The 14258-nt window shown below is 43.1% G+C and overlaps 1 protein-coding gene and 1 pseudogene across 3 annotated transcripts in view; both read right to left on the minus strand.

Annotated features, from left to right (window-relative positions):
- LOC116041800 (tripartite motif-containing protein 16-like) overlaps positions 1-14258 on the minus strand; it is a 38403-nt gene that overhangs the window by 14334 nt on the left and 9811 nt on the right. The gene's annotated exons all lie outside the window — the stretch shown is intronic.
- Positions 9488-11306, minus strand: LOC116041812 (annotated as a pseudogene).

Here is a 14258-nt window from a genome sequence, read left to right on the forward strand (position 1 = left end):
AAAGGTCTTTATGTCTTTTTTATTTTTACTATTTAATAAAATGGGGCTATGATTTTTTTGTAATTCATTAGGAAAGTTGGCTTGGTTGTCTGACGTGGTACCATGGTAACAACAGCCACCAGGGTGTGGTGATGTTCTGTCTCCTGTAAGATTACGTGTCGTTACGCCATCCACACGCAACAGCAGTCGACAGCAGACAGGCAGTCGGCAGTTTCTACGTGTAGTCAGTGAGTAAGATGTAAAGAAATAGAGACATATTGAGCTTTAAAACCAGCTGGAGCTACACGTGGAAACGTTCATGTTTTATCTATTAGGATTTAAATAAACTACGCACATAAAATAAGGAAATTTGTGTTTGCTAGATTATTTCTTTGTTGTAACAATGCTTCTTGGCAATAAATCTTATACCATTTGTAAGGAACTTGCATTTGTGGGATGAGCAACAGAGCTGAGTATGTGGGTTGCGCCCATGAAAAATTTGCCAAATCTTCTCTGACAATGCCAAACACCTTATCTTTGTTGACTCTTGTTTGGTGTTGTTTGTGGATTGGGTGATTGAAGTCAGAAGTAACAAGACATATTGGCCATTTCACAATTTATTCATTAACAAACAGGAGCCTCAATAACAAGTGGAAGAACCATACACAGCCACAACAGCCTGGCACCTCCTCCTCATGCTGGTCACCAGCCTGGTCACACACTGCTGTGGGATGGCATCCCATTCTTCAACCAGCATTTATCGCAAGTCAGCCAACGTGGTTGTGTTGGTCACTCTGGCGCCAACAGCACGCCCAACTGATACCACAAGTTTTCAATGGGGTTGAGGTCAGGACTGCTGGAAGGTCCTTCCATCCTCTCCACTCCCACATTCTGGAGGTAGTCTCTGATAAACCCCGCTCTGTGGGGGCGAGCGTTGTCATCTTGGAGGATAGGGTTTGGTCCCAGACTGAGGAAATAATGGATTGCCACTGATTGCAATACCAACAGCAAAGAAAAGCTGTTTGGTATTGTCAGAGACCATTTGGCAAATTTTTCATGGGCGCAACCCACATACTCATCTCTCTTACAAATGTGGCACCATTTAAAATGGAAATAATCAGGCTTTCGAATGGTATAAGATCTATTGGAAAGAATCATTGTTACAACAAAGACATATCTACCAAACACAAATGTCCTTATGTTTTGTGCACAATTTAGTCTGAGCTCTGATCTAAAAATATCAGTGATACGCTGTTGTACTTCCCCAGCATGTTGGTTACACCCATCTGCAAACTGTAGCTCTGAAGGGGAGGGAACAAGGAAATATGTGCACAGAGTGGAGCTGGCTGTGTTTGGGAGCAGGAAGAGGAGGGAGGGGTTATCAAGCTTTATTCATTCCTGGAAGAGGAGCGCTTTGAGAGAGATACTGGCTGTGTTGCAATGCCCATGCTACCATTAGTATGACAGGGAAAGATTTAGTTTGTCCCTTTCAAGGGTAGATGTAGATCAGTAGTCTTGAGCAGGTGTAAACGCTCAGAATGAGTCGGAGATGAAGTTGAAGAGATGGGATTTTTATTATTTAATTCCCAATTAAGGCCACTGCATTACTTCAAATACTAAGTTACTCCTCTAGTAAACTAGTATTCATATGAAATAAAACAATAAAACATTGAGACCATTCAGCAAAGGACAATCAATCAATTAGTAAGCTGACATCACATGTATATACATGGCATTTAGGAAACCTTTATTGCAAGGTTGGCACAGCAAGATGTCCAGACTATTGCAACAGTAACTTTCGTTTTTTGCGTCCTGCTGCTCCCATCGTCAGCCAGGTAATATTTTTTTTTACTAAAGCAGTATATGAAATCAGATGTATTACCTATCACCATTTAGTTGTTTTGTGTTATTTAAGATATTTATAAAATATCTGGTCATGCCAGATGTAATTATTCCACTAATTTTTTAAACAATGCAATTACCTGTTTGAGCCACCAGGGGGCAGTGCTCCTCCTGCCCCCCCCTCAGCAAACTCTGCATATGCGGTCAGACCCATCTGCTAGGGGGCCGAGACTGAGAGCTATATATATATATATATATATGTAGGCATTAATTAAGTGATGAAATTTCCATTTCTGGCACTGGTTAACAACATGTTTTCAGGCTGATAGAAACCTTTTTGTTGTGGTTGTGTATGTTTCTGTTTACTGTTTTATTTTGGTAGTCTGGTTTTCTGTCTTGTCTTGTTTTACTTCATGTCTCTTAGTTTTCACATCCTTGTGATTGTCTAATGTGTTTCACCTGTTCCCCAGCCCTAGTGTCACCTGTCCCTTGTTTGCTCGTTACCTTGTGTATTTATTCTTTGTGTTTCCCTTGTCTTGGGTCAGATCATTGTCTTCTGTTGTTGCGTGTACTGTTTGTGTGTTCTTGTGTGGAGTCTACCCCATTGTCTCTTTGTTCCAGTTTGGATATCCTGTTCTTTTGTTTGATCTACATTCTGGAATGAGTTTTGCCTACTGCATTCAGGACTCCTTTTGTTGGTATCAACTTTGTTTTTGTTAAATAAATCCTCAAGCTCAACATACGCTTGCCTGCTCTCTGCTTTTGGGTCCTCAAATTCTCTGAGTCACGACAGAATGATCTGACCAAGCATGGACCCAGCAGAGAGGCGTCTCTTCTCTGAGAAAGTGGTCCAGTTCGACCAGAATGTGGCAAAATTGGTTAACTCCAAACCTAACCAGTATTCTCTAATCCTGGAGAGGATCGCCATACAGCAGCAGTGGTTCAAGGAGAGATCTTGGGTGAGTCATTTTGTTCCCCACCTGGATGAAATCAAGAAGAAGCTAGAGTGTTTCTACAAACTAATATCAATGACTCACCCACCAGCCTGCCTGTTTCTCAGCCTGCTAACACCTTGGCTACAGGTTCATTGTTTGTCACCCAGCCTGCCCCTTTGCCTGCTTCTCCGAGTCGAGAAGCTTCTCAACCTGGAGGAGCCAAAGACTTTGTAGACTTTGTTCGGGTATTTTGCTACATGGGCTAGACAGACTGAGGAAGCCAAAGTAGCCAGCCTCCAAGCTACAAGCCAAAGGTCCAGTAAATCAACTAGCAGCTGCTCTGAACTCCTGTCTGTCGGCCCTAATGCAACCTGGTCAGCGTACGCCACCAACCACCAGCAGTCCTTTGAGAGTACCCGCCTGGTTATTTTTTCTGGGACCCGTGGAGGCTGTAGACGGGGAAAACGACGACATGGCTCCCGTCACCTTGCCCCGCTTCAACCTCCCCAGAGTCCTCGCTGTCCAGCGGCCCCGAGCCCGTGCTGTCCAATGGCCCCGAGCCTGTGCTGTCCAGCGAGCCAGAGCCCAAGTTGTCCAATGTTCCTGAGCTGACCAGTGTTCCTGAGCCTGAGCTGTCCAGTGTTCCAGAGCTGTCCAGTGTTCCAGAGCTGTCCAGTGTTCCAGAGCTGTCCAGGGTTCCAGAGCCTCATCTGACCAATGTTCCAGAGCCTCAGCTGACCAGTGTTCCAGAGCTGTCCAGTGTTCCAGAGCTGTCCAGGGTTCCAGAGCCTCATCTGACCAATGTTCCAGAGCCTCAGCTGACCAGTGTTCCAGAGCTGACCAGTGTTCCAGAACCCCAGCTGACGTGCAGCGCTCCCGAATCCCACCTGACGTGCAGCTTTCCAGAGTCCTGGCTGACGTGCAGCCTTCCAGAGTCCCAGCTGACGTGCAGCCATCCCGAACCCCGGCTGACGTGCAACCGTCCCGAACCCCGGCTGACGTGCAACCGTCCCGAACCCCGGCTGACGTGCAACCGTCCCGAACCCCAGCTGACGTGCAGCTTCCCTGAACCCCAGCTGACATCCAGCCGTCCAGAACCCCAGCTGACGTCCAGCTGTCCAGAGTCTTCAATGACCACTCTCTCAGAGACTTTGCCGGTCTCCGGCTCCCCAGAGACTTTGACGGTCTCCGGCGCCCCAGAGACTTTGCCATTCCCCGGCGCCACAGTGGATTTGCCGTTCCCCGGCGTCCCAGAGACTTTGCCGGTGCCCAGCTTCCCAGTGACTCCTGTCCCCATTGTTTTGTCGGCGGCTCAACCGACTCCTGTCCCCCGACTCTTGCTACTCGTGTCCTGTCGGCGGCCCGGTCGACTTCTGTTCCTGTTGTCTTGTTGGCGGAGACCCAGCCTAAGGGTCTTCGCTGTCCTGCTCGGCCACCAGAGGGGTTCCACCTTCGCTGCTGTCCGCAGCCCTAGACCCCGTGCTTAGTTGGCAACAGCACTTCGGTCCCCAAGCCCCACTGTCCCCAGTTCCTGAGTTCCCACTGTACTCAGTTTCCAAGCCCCCATTTTTCCTCCCTTCGCCCCTCGGGGGTTGACTTGTGTTTGTCCCTCCTCCAGATCCCCTCCACCCTCCCTGGGCCATTTTTGCCTTTTGTGGACATTTTTAGATTTTTTTTTTTTTTGTGCTGTTTTTTTGGACGTCTGGGATCCGTCCCTTGGGGGGAAGGGGTTTGTCTTGTCTTGTTTTACTTCCTGTCTCTTAGTTTTCCTGCCCTTGTGATTGTCTAATGTGTTTAACCTGTTCCCCAGCCCTAGTGTCACCTGTCCCTTGTTTGCTCGTTACCTTGTGTATTTAGTCTTTGTGTTTCCCTTGTCTTGGGTCAGATCATTGTCTTCTATTGCTGCATGTACTGTTTGCGTGTTCTTGTGTGTAGTCTACCCCATTGTCTCTTTGTTCCAGTTTGGATAGCCTGTTCTTTTGTTTGATCTACATTCTGGAATGAGTTTTGCCTGCTGCATTCAGGACTCCTTTTGTTGGTATGAACTTTGTTTTTGTTAAATAGATCCTCAAGCTCAACATACGCTTGCCTGCTCTCTGCTTTTGGGTCCTCAAATTCTCTGAGTCACGACACTTTTATAATAAACATCCAGTGTGCATTGGACTTGTGGAGGTTTCCTACTGCTAGACCGCTTGAATCTAGGCTGAGTACCTTCTTTAAATAGGCTTCTCTGCTTCACTATTACTGTATCTGGTGTCTGACGTTAACTTGACTGCTTTGTTTGAGCTGTTTTTTTTACCTAGGATCAGTGGCGTAGCACAAAATTCTTGGCCCTGTAGAAAGGCATTTTCTATGGGCCCCTCCCCGCATCCACAGCTATTCATTCTAGCATCTTTTTGGTACTCAGTCCCCTTTTTCCCCCAGTCTGACGCCCCTGCCTAGGATTGTGTGAGCTAGGATTTAGTTTCACTCAGGTGTTTGAGAGAGATAAGAACCAGTTAGAGTTAAGGTCGCTTTCATTTTACTCTGATTCTGTCAAGGGCTGTGTTTGAATTATTGTAAACAATATAAACTTTTATTAAACTTAACAACTCAGTAATTTAGTAAACTGGGGAGCCGTCGCTAAACCCTCTGATTCTAAGAAGAGTTTACCTCCTAAAAGCTGAAGTCAGCGGAGTTTTTAAATGAGAAATGAGCTCTGTTGTAAAGTGTTGCTGCGTTCCTTATCGCATACTTTTTCTTTTTACTTTAGTACAAACTGCAGCTGCTCTTTCAAAGCTCAAAACTCTGTGATAACATTGCAGCTTAAACTTTTAACCTCTTGCTCACATATGCTGCACAGAGGATTGTGGGTCAGAAAAGCACACTGGCTTGCAAACTGCAACCAGATACATTAGGACATGCGTATTGCTTTTGACATGCTATGTAATGGGGCAAACTAAATATTTCCCTGTCATACTAATGGTAGTATGGGCATTGCTTCACACCCAATATCTCTCTCAAAGTGCTCCTCTTCCAGGAATGAACAAAGCTTGATAACCCCTCCCTCCTCTTCCTGCTCTCAAACACAGCCAGCTCCACTCTGTACACATATTTCCTTGTTCCCTCCCCTTCAGAGCTACAGTTTGCAGATGGATGTAACATCAGAGCTCAGACTAAACTGTGCACAAATAATAAGGAAATTTGTGTTTGGTAGATTATGTCTTTGTTGGAACAATGATTCTTTCCAATAAATCTTATACCATTGAAAGCCTGATTATTTCCATTTTAAATGGTGCGACATTTGTAAGAGACATGAGTATGTGGGTTGCGCCCATGAAAAATTTACCAAATGGTCTCTGACAATGCCAAACAGCTTTTCTTTGCTGTTGCTATTGCAATCATTGGCAATCCCATATCTCCACAGTCTGGGACCAAACCCTATCCTCCAAGATGACAACGCTTGTCCCCACAGAGTGGGGTTTATCAAAGACTACCTCCACAATTTGGGAGTGGACAGGATGGAAGGACCTTACAGCAGTCCTGACCTCAACCCCATTGAACACTTGTAGTATCAGCTTGGGCGTGTTGTTGGTGCCAGAGTGACCAACACAACCACGTTGGCTGACTTGCGACTAATGCTGGTTGAAGAATGGGATGCCATCCCACAGCAGTGTGTGACCAGGTTTGGTGACCAGCATGAGGAGGAGGTGCCAGGCTGTTGTGGCTGTGTATGGTTCTTCCACATGCTACTGACACTCCTGTTTGTTAAATGAATACATTGTGAAAATGCCAATATGTCTTGTTACTTCAGACTTCAATCACCCAATCCACCAAACAACACCAAACAAGAGTCAACAAAGAAAAGCTGTTTGGCATTGTCAGAGAAGATTTGGCAATGCAATGGGTGGATGCATCAAATCCCTTTCAAGTGGGGAATCTGCACAAAAAATGAAATAAGACTTAATAATAACTGAGGCACTTTTCCTCCTGAAACACCACAAAGTATAGTGTTCATGTTTAGAGTCAGTCAGTCTCTGTCCTTTCAACTTTCCTCACTAAAACTGCTCCGTCGCAGAGAAATGAGCAGAGTTTTCTATCACTTGTTCACAGCGTTAAAGTTAGAGCATTTCAATAGTGTATATTAGTGCGTTTAAGTAGTGTGTTAAAATAATTTCAATAGTGTGTGTGAGAGCTTCTCAGTAATGTGTGTGAGAGTGTTTCAATAGAGAAACGTGCATCACTCGCCGCAATAAATAGTAATACTTCATTTACAGAGCATTTTTAAAAACACACAGTTACAAAGTTCTTCACACACACATGCACAATACATATGAAGAAATAAACACAAATTACAAAATACAAGTTAATGTAAAATACTGCATGAAGGGCGTGTAGCCGTTTACACGAAGGCTAGTATAAAAAGTGCAGAGGATCAGTAATTTATCAGTAAAAGAAGGCATTTGTTTGACTAAAAACAGGCTGCGGTCCAGTGTAAACATGCTTAAAGCTGTCGTCAGGGTGGAGAATAAATACTGATAAATCATGGATATAAAGTATATATTTTTCTTTAATTATGTCTGTAAATGTACGACTCTTTCCCTGAAGTGGTAATGACTGTAAAACCCTGTTTTTATGTTCAGCAGATGAGTGCTGAGTCATCTGGAGAAACACACCTGAGGGAGACGTACAGAGAGATTGCACAGTGTCGTTTCCTAGCACAGAAGAAAAAGGAGGAAGTTACATAACGCTGTGAGACGTAAACGCACGTGATCCCCCAACATGTAACAGCCTGCAGAGAGAAGTCCATATACTGTCAGACAGGTGTGTCTGCAGGTTCACAGCTGTGCTGGGAGGGTTTGATCTGCAGAGACAGAGACACACAGAGACAGAGACATAACATCGGTCAGAGACACACAGAATCTAATGTCTTGACAGAAATTGAAAAGATACTTGGGCTAAAATTACAGATGGACCCAAGACTCTTCTTTATTCTTACATATGCAGCTAGGAAGAATATATTATTGCAGTGGATTAGTGATAAACAGCCAACTGTTAAGGGCTGGCATGAAGTGGTGTTTGATTTAGTACCTCTGGAATACCTGACATGTGATACATTCCAAATCAAAACAATTTTATAAAGTTTGGGAACCTTATCTGAATTATTTGGACCCCATTGGTGCTGACATTATGTGGATTTTCTGAAAGGTCTTAAGAGAGAGTACTTTGCTGTGTATGTTTTCTTTCTTTATTCATTCATTTTTATTGTATGTGTGTAGCTGAGCTGACGTATTTTGGTGTTGTGTTTTTGGATGTGTGTGTTTGTTCCTCAGATCCTGAACAGGACTTCCTGCTGCAGCTGAAGAGACCTCATGTTCCGCCTGACGAGACGCTTCACACACACGCTCTGCTTCTGCAGCAGACCGCACACACACACACACACACACGCACTCACACTCACACACATAGACCTGCTCGCACCTGTCCCAGCCGCACACCGTCTCCCACCTGACACACACACACCTGTCCCAGGCCAGCCCCGCCTCCTTTGAAGTAGTGACATTTGGCGGTAAGTGTATGAGCTGCCGTGGCCCCTGTATATGTTTACTGGTATTCTTAGTTAGGGCACACTTCAGAGCCATAATATCCAGCTTAGTCGGTGAATTATAGGCTATAGGCCATACAGAATTAGTTTTAGTGTAATATTTATTGACTCAGTGCAGAGAGGAAATGTTGGCTGTAAAAAGCAACAAGTAATAGAAAACTCTGCTCATTTCTCTGTGACGAAGCAGTTTTAGTGAGGAAAGTTGAAAGGACAGAGACTGACTGACTCTATATGAACACTGTACTTTGTGGTGTTTCAGGAGGAAAAGGGCCTCAGTTATACTCTCATATCAGTTTCACATTTTCTCCGTCAGCTTTGTATGAAACCCTGGAATGAAGACAGGAAGAAAATAATTTGTTCATGTTAGTTTATTCATCATGTAAAGCTTCAGTTTGTTCACACATCCCATCAGTAAAGTCTGTTCAAAGACTCTTGTTCAATGATTTCATCAACACATTCACTTCATCCACACAATCACTTTGTTTGAACCAGAATCTCAGCTATGTAAAAGAGAATGAGTTATTGATTATGATTATGATAACAACATTTGGTCCGCCAAACAAATAAATGTAAATCTAGATTTCTTTACAAATGTCCACAAAGAGAACAAAGTGTGTAGGATAAAGGAGGTCTGGTGCTTTCTCTCTGCAGAGCCATGCAGTGGAAGAGAAACTAAATACACTTTTAGTTTGATTTGATTTCTGTGTCACACCAAACATTTGGCCCGTCCCACATGGGATTACAAGATACCGCTATTTAACAGACATCCTCCTGTCCCGCAGATACATAACGTGAAGAAATACATGAATAACAAACAACAACTAATATCTACAGATCATCTCGGTAAAGATCTTTTTTAACATATCGTCCTGTTTCAACAATCAAAGGTAAAATAACAGATCTCAACTGAGCACATTGAGAGCTTCTGGGGCTCCCCGAATGGTTTTCTCAACAAACAAAAACATCTCTTCACTTCTACAACGTCAATACAAGTAAAAAAAAAAAAGGTCAAACTAATTTACAAAGACTTTAAGAAAAGCAAATAAATGTCGAAAAAAGTGACAAAAATTTTTGATAAATACAAAAAAATAAGAAAAAACAACAAAGATATAGGAAGAAGCTACAAAAACATGAAAACACATGAAAAACGGCGAAAACACTGACAAAAAGTGTCGAAAAAATAGAATGTCACAACAATCAGCTCTTAGCAACAAACATGGAGACTAAATAAGTCGAAGAGTTAAAACAAAGAATTTAACCCTTAAATGACATCTGTCTATTTCAGTTTACACAACTCAGCAGAGTCTCCATAACCATTAACCCAAAGTCCAGCATAGAGCGGCTGAGTGAATGTGGTCTGGACTCTGTGGAGGAGAGTCATGGTTTCAGAGACGCTGTAGAAGGACAGAATACCTGCACTGTGATCCAGGTACACTCCTACTCTGGAGGACTCAGGACCTGAGACGGGAGTTTGGACATTGTTGTAACAGAATGTATAACTGTTGCTGATACAAACTAACGCCCAAGATTTGGCATTGTATCCAAATCTACCTTCATTCGACCCCCCTGCTCTGCTGATATTCTTGTATGCGACTGCTACATAAACTCCTCTTCCTCTCCTCTCCACCTCCCAGTAACAACGTAGAGTCAAACTCTCTCTACTCAGGACCTGAGGCCAGCATGTAAATCTGTCTGGGTGACTAGAATAAGACTGTTGTTTTTTCATTACTGTTGCTTTCCTGTTCCCCTCAGATAATAACAGCTGTGCGTTTGCTGTGTATGGATCCAGTGTGATTTCACGTGAATATTTTAAGAATCCAGCTCTGGTCTTGGGCTCTGGTTGTGGCAGTAAAACGTCCACTTCAGTCCCTGTCAGTGAGACGTTTGTCCACTTCTCTCTCAGAACGTCCTGTAGTTTATCTCTGACTTCTGACACGGCTGCTGTCACGTCTTCAAAGCAGCTCAGAGGACGGATATGGATGCTGGCTGTAGATTGGCTGAGTGGTGACAGTGAGGGGTAGTTGTGTAGAAACTGGTTGTGATCCTCTGTGTGTGAGAGCTTCTTCAGCTCAGCGTCTTTCCTCTTCAGCTCAGTGATCTCCTGCTCCAGCTTCTCCTGAAGCTCTTTGACTCGACTCACTTCTCTTTTCTGCTGGGATCTGACCTGCTGCTTCACATCAGAGCTTCTTTTCTCCTTGAGACGGATCGGCTCAGTGAAGATCTTCTCGCTGTCCTCCACTGCTTTATCAGCAGAGAGATTGATGGCCTCCGCCTGCTGTTGAAGCAGCTTCACATCTTTCTCTCTGTCCTGGATTCTCTGTTGGATGTTTTGTCGACTCCCCTCGAGCTCTCTCTGCCTCTCAGCTCTCTCTGCTGCAGCTGAGACTGTGTTGTGGCCTTTATGTTCCTCCACAGAGCAGAGATAACAGATAAGCTGCTGATCAGTACGACAGAACATCTTCATCACCTCATCATGACGAGAGCAGACGTTCTCCTGGAGCTTCTTGGACGGCTCCACCAGCTTGTGTTTCTTTAATGGAGCTGATTCATAATGAGGCTGAAGGTGTTTCTCACAGAAAGAAGCCAGACATTCAGACAGGACTTGTGTGCTTTGAGTTTTCTCCCGGTGCAGACATCACAGGCCACATCTTCAGCTCCAGCATTGCAGTGATCAGCAGGAGCAGCTTGGAGTCCAGTCTTCTTCAGCTCCTCCACTAAAACTGCTAACATGGTGTTTTTCAGCAGGACAGGCCTCGGTGTGAACGTCTTCCTGCACTGAGGACAGCTGTAGCTGTTCTTACGATCCTCTTCATCCCAGTGGCTTTTAATACAGTTCATGCAGTAGCTGTGTCCACAGGGAGTAGTCACCGGATCCTTCAGTAGATCCAGACAGATGGAACAAGAGAAGGTTTCCCGGTCCAACTGAACTCCTTTCTGCTCCATTTCACCTCTCGCTCAGTGACAATGACTGTCTGAGTCTCACTTCCTGAGAAGGGAAACTAGTCTGAGCTCTGATCTAAAAACAGCAGTGATACGCTGTTGTACTTCCCCAACATGTTGGTTACACCCATCTGCAAACTGTAGCTCTGAAGGGGAGGGAACAAGGAAATATGTGCACAGAGTGGAGCTGGCTGTGGTTGAGAGCAGGAAGAGGAGGGAGGGGTTATCAAGCTTTGTTCATTCCTGGAAGAGGAGCGCTTTGAGAGAGATACTGGCTGTGTTGCAATGCCCATGCTACCATTAGTATGACAGGGAAAGAGTTAGTTTGTTCTAATACATAGTTTGTCAAAAGCACAATGCCAAATATGTGTCCTAATGCATCCGGTTGCATTTTGCAGTATGCAAGCCAGCGTGCTTTTCTGACCCACAATCCTCTGTGCAGCATATCTGAGCAAGAGGCTCAAAGTTCAAGCTGCGATGTTATCACAGAGTTTGATGTCCCGACTGTGGCAACAGTACTACTTAGTAAGAGCAGCTGCAGTTTGTACTAAAGTAAAAAGAAAAAGTATGTGATAAGGAACGCAGCAACACTTGTTTACAACAGAGCTCATTTCTCATTTAAAAACTCTGCTGACTTCATCTTTTAGGAGGTAAACTCTTCTTAGAATCAGAGGGTTTGGAGACGGCTCCCCAGTTTACGTAATACTGAGTTGTCCTGTTATTAAGTTTAATAAAAGCTTATATTGTTGACTATAATTCAAACAGCCCTTGACAGAATCAGAGTAAAATGAAAGCGACCTTAACTCTAACTGGTTCTTATCTCTCTCAAACACCTGAGTGAAACTAAATCCTAGCTCACACAATCCTAGGTAAGAAAAACAGATCAAACAGAGCAGTCAAGTTAACGTCAGACAGCAGATCCAGTAACAGTGAAGCAGAGAAGCCTATTTAAAGAAAGTACTCAGCCTAGATTCAAGCAGTCTAGCAGTAAGAAACCTCCACAAGTCCAATGCACACTGCATATTTATTATAAAATGTTTCTATCAGCCTGAAAACATGTTGTTAACCAGCGCCAGAAATGTACATTTCATCACTGAATTAATGACTACATTTATATTTAATATTTTCTTTGAGACGGATACATTTACAGATTTTTACCATCTGGATAAAATGAGTTCTACTTCAGTAAAATACAAGTACCTCAGAATGATACTTATGTCCAGTAGTGGAGTAAATGTCCGTAGTTCCTCTCCACCGTGTAGAAATCACACTCCACCGATGTTGCTGGTTATGACGGCGACCAGCAGATGGAGCCAAATCATTGGTCTGGATATCTGAAAAAGATTTCATCCATCCAAAAGTTTGAGAGATATTTCAGTGGGCACCAACTGAGCGACAGACGCTGTAATCCCTAAAACAACAGCTCAGAAACATCAAAAACACTTTGAAATGTTTCACAGTCTGGCTCAGGGGTTCTCCTTTGTCTCAAGTGAATTTCATCGCATCGCTTCCCACACAAAGGTGATAAATGTGTGGAAGGTAGCAGTGGTGGAATGTAACTAAGTACATGTACTTAGTTACATTCCACCACTGCTACCTAGTACACCTAGACAATTACATTTCCTCCAGTACTGTACTTTTATTGTTTTAGTTTTGCTGTTTTCCCTAAGGTTCAGTATGTCATGTGCACAACAATAACAGAAGTAGTTGTTCAGCTCAAACAATGCTCATTAAAAAGTTGTTTTAAAGTTGATTTGATTTAAGTTGAATCCTGTAGAGCATTTTGTTAACTTCCTGTTTTAAAAGTAAACTATTCAGTGGAGATTTTACTAAAAGTTTTCATCAATCAGAACTCCAGTTAAAGTTTCTGTAAAACATTATAAATTGTAATCCTTCTTCTCACTTTCTGCACAGAAAGATGGGCGTCTGGCATTATGCAGTGGATGAAGAAGTCGTTCAGAGTGAAGCATGGTGATAAATCCTTGGCTGTACGTTATGAGAAGACGTAGAAACACACAGGCTGCACAGAGAAGAACAACAGTCATCGGTAAGTTTCCTCTTCAGGTTTGAGAACCGGGCGTCTCTCAGTTTAGTCAAATCTAATTCAGATGAACTCGTCAAACAGTTGCTGAGTTCTGCTCCGTAATCAGAGCTGTAACTTTCTGACGTCCTCACAAACATGTTCAAACTAAATGACTCATAAAGATGCTTAATAAGAAGTGTGTGCAAAGTACTGACAGAGTACTTCATGTCCCAGGGGTGGAGCCAGACGTTGTAAACATCCGGGGCTCACTCTAAATCTATTTCTCCCAAGGAGATTTTGATCCCATTTACCGGAGCTATTTGCACTACATTACAAGACATTTCAGATAATTGAATGACTAAACATCTGTACATCATTTGGCAAAAACATGATAGTTTCCATGGAACTATCTAATTGTTCTTCCAATTGTCTTTACCATTCTGAAACCAGAACACTATTGAAACGGTCTCACTTTCGTACACTATTAAAATTATTTTAACACACTACTTAAACGCACAATATACACTATTGAAATGCAGTGTTGGGCAAGTTACTTCCAATATGTAATACATTATTGATTACTAGTTACTGTCATTTGAGAGTAAATAGTTATGTTACAATATTACTGTCTCTGAATTGTAATGCTTTACACTACTTTTGAGTTACTTTCACCAAAATAAAAGCAGAAAATCGACTTGGCAGGTAGCTTGTGAATTTCACCACGGGATCAACAAAGTCATCTTTATCCACTTTAATACATCATAATTCATTCATATTATTTTGTATTATTAATCTGAAGCATAAAGTAACTAAAGCTATAAAATAAATAGTTAAGTAAAACATACAATGGCCTACTTGACTCTGAATTGTGGTGGACTAGAAGTAGCCTAATAAGTAGGATTAAATTAAAATACTCAATTAAAAAATCGAAGTAGCATACGGTATACTTTCCACC

The sequence above is a fragment of the Sander lucioperca genome, chromosome 14, assembly GCF_008315115.2.
Source record: "Sander lucioperca isolate FBNREF2018 chromosome 14, SLUC_FBN_1.2, whole genome shotgun sequence".
Taxonomy (NCBI): domain Eukaryota; kingdom Metazoa; phylum Chordata; class Actinopteri; order Perciformes; family Percidae; genus Sander; species Sander lucioperca.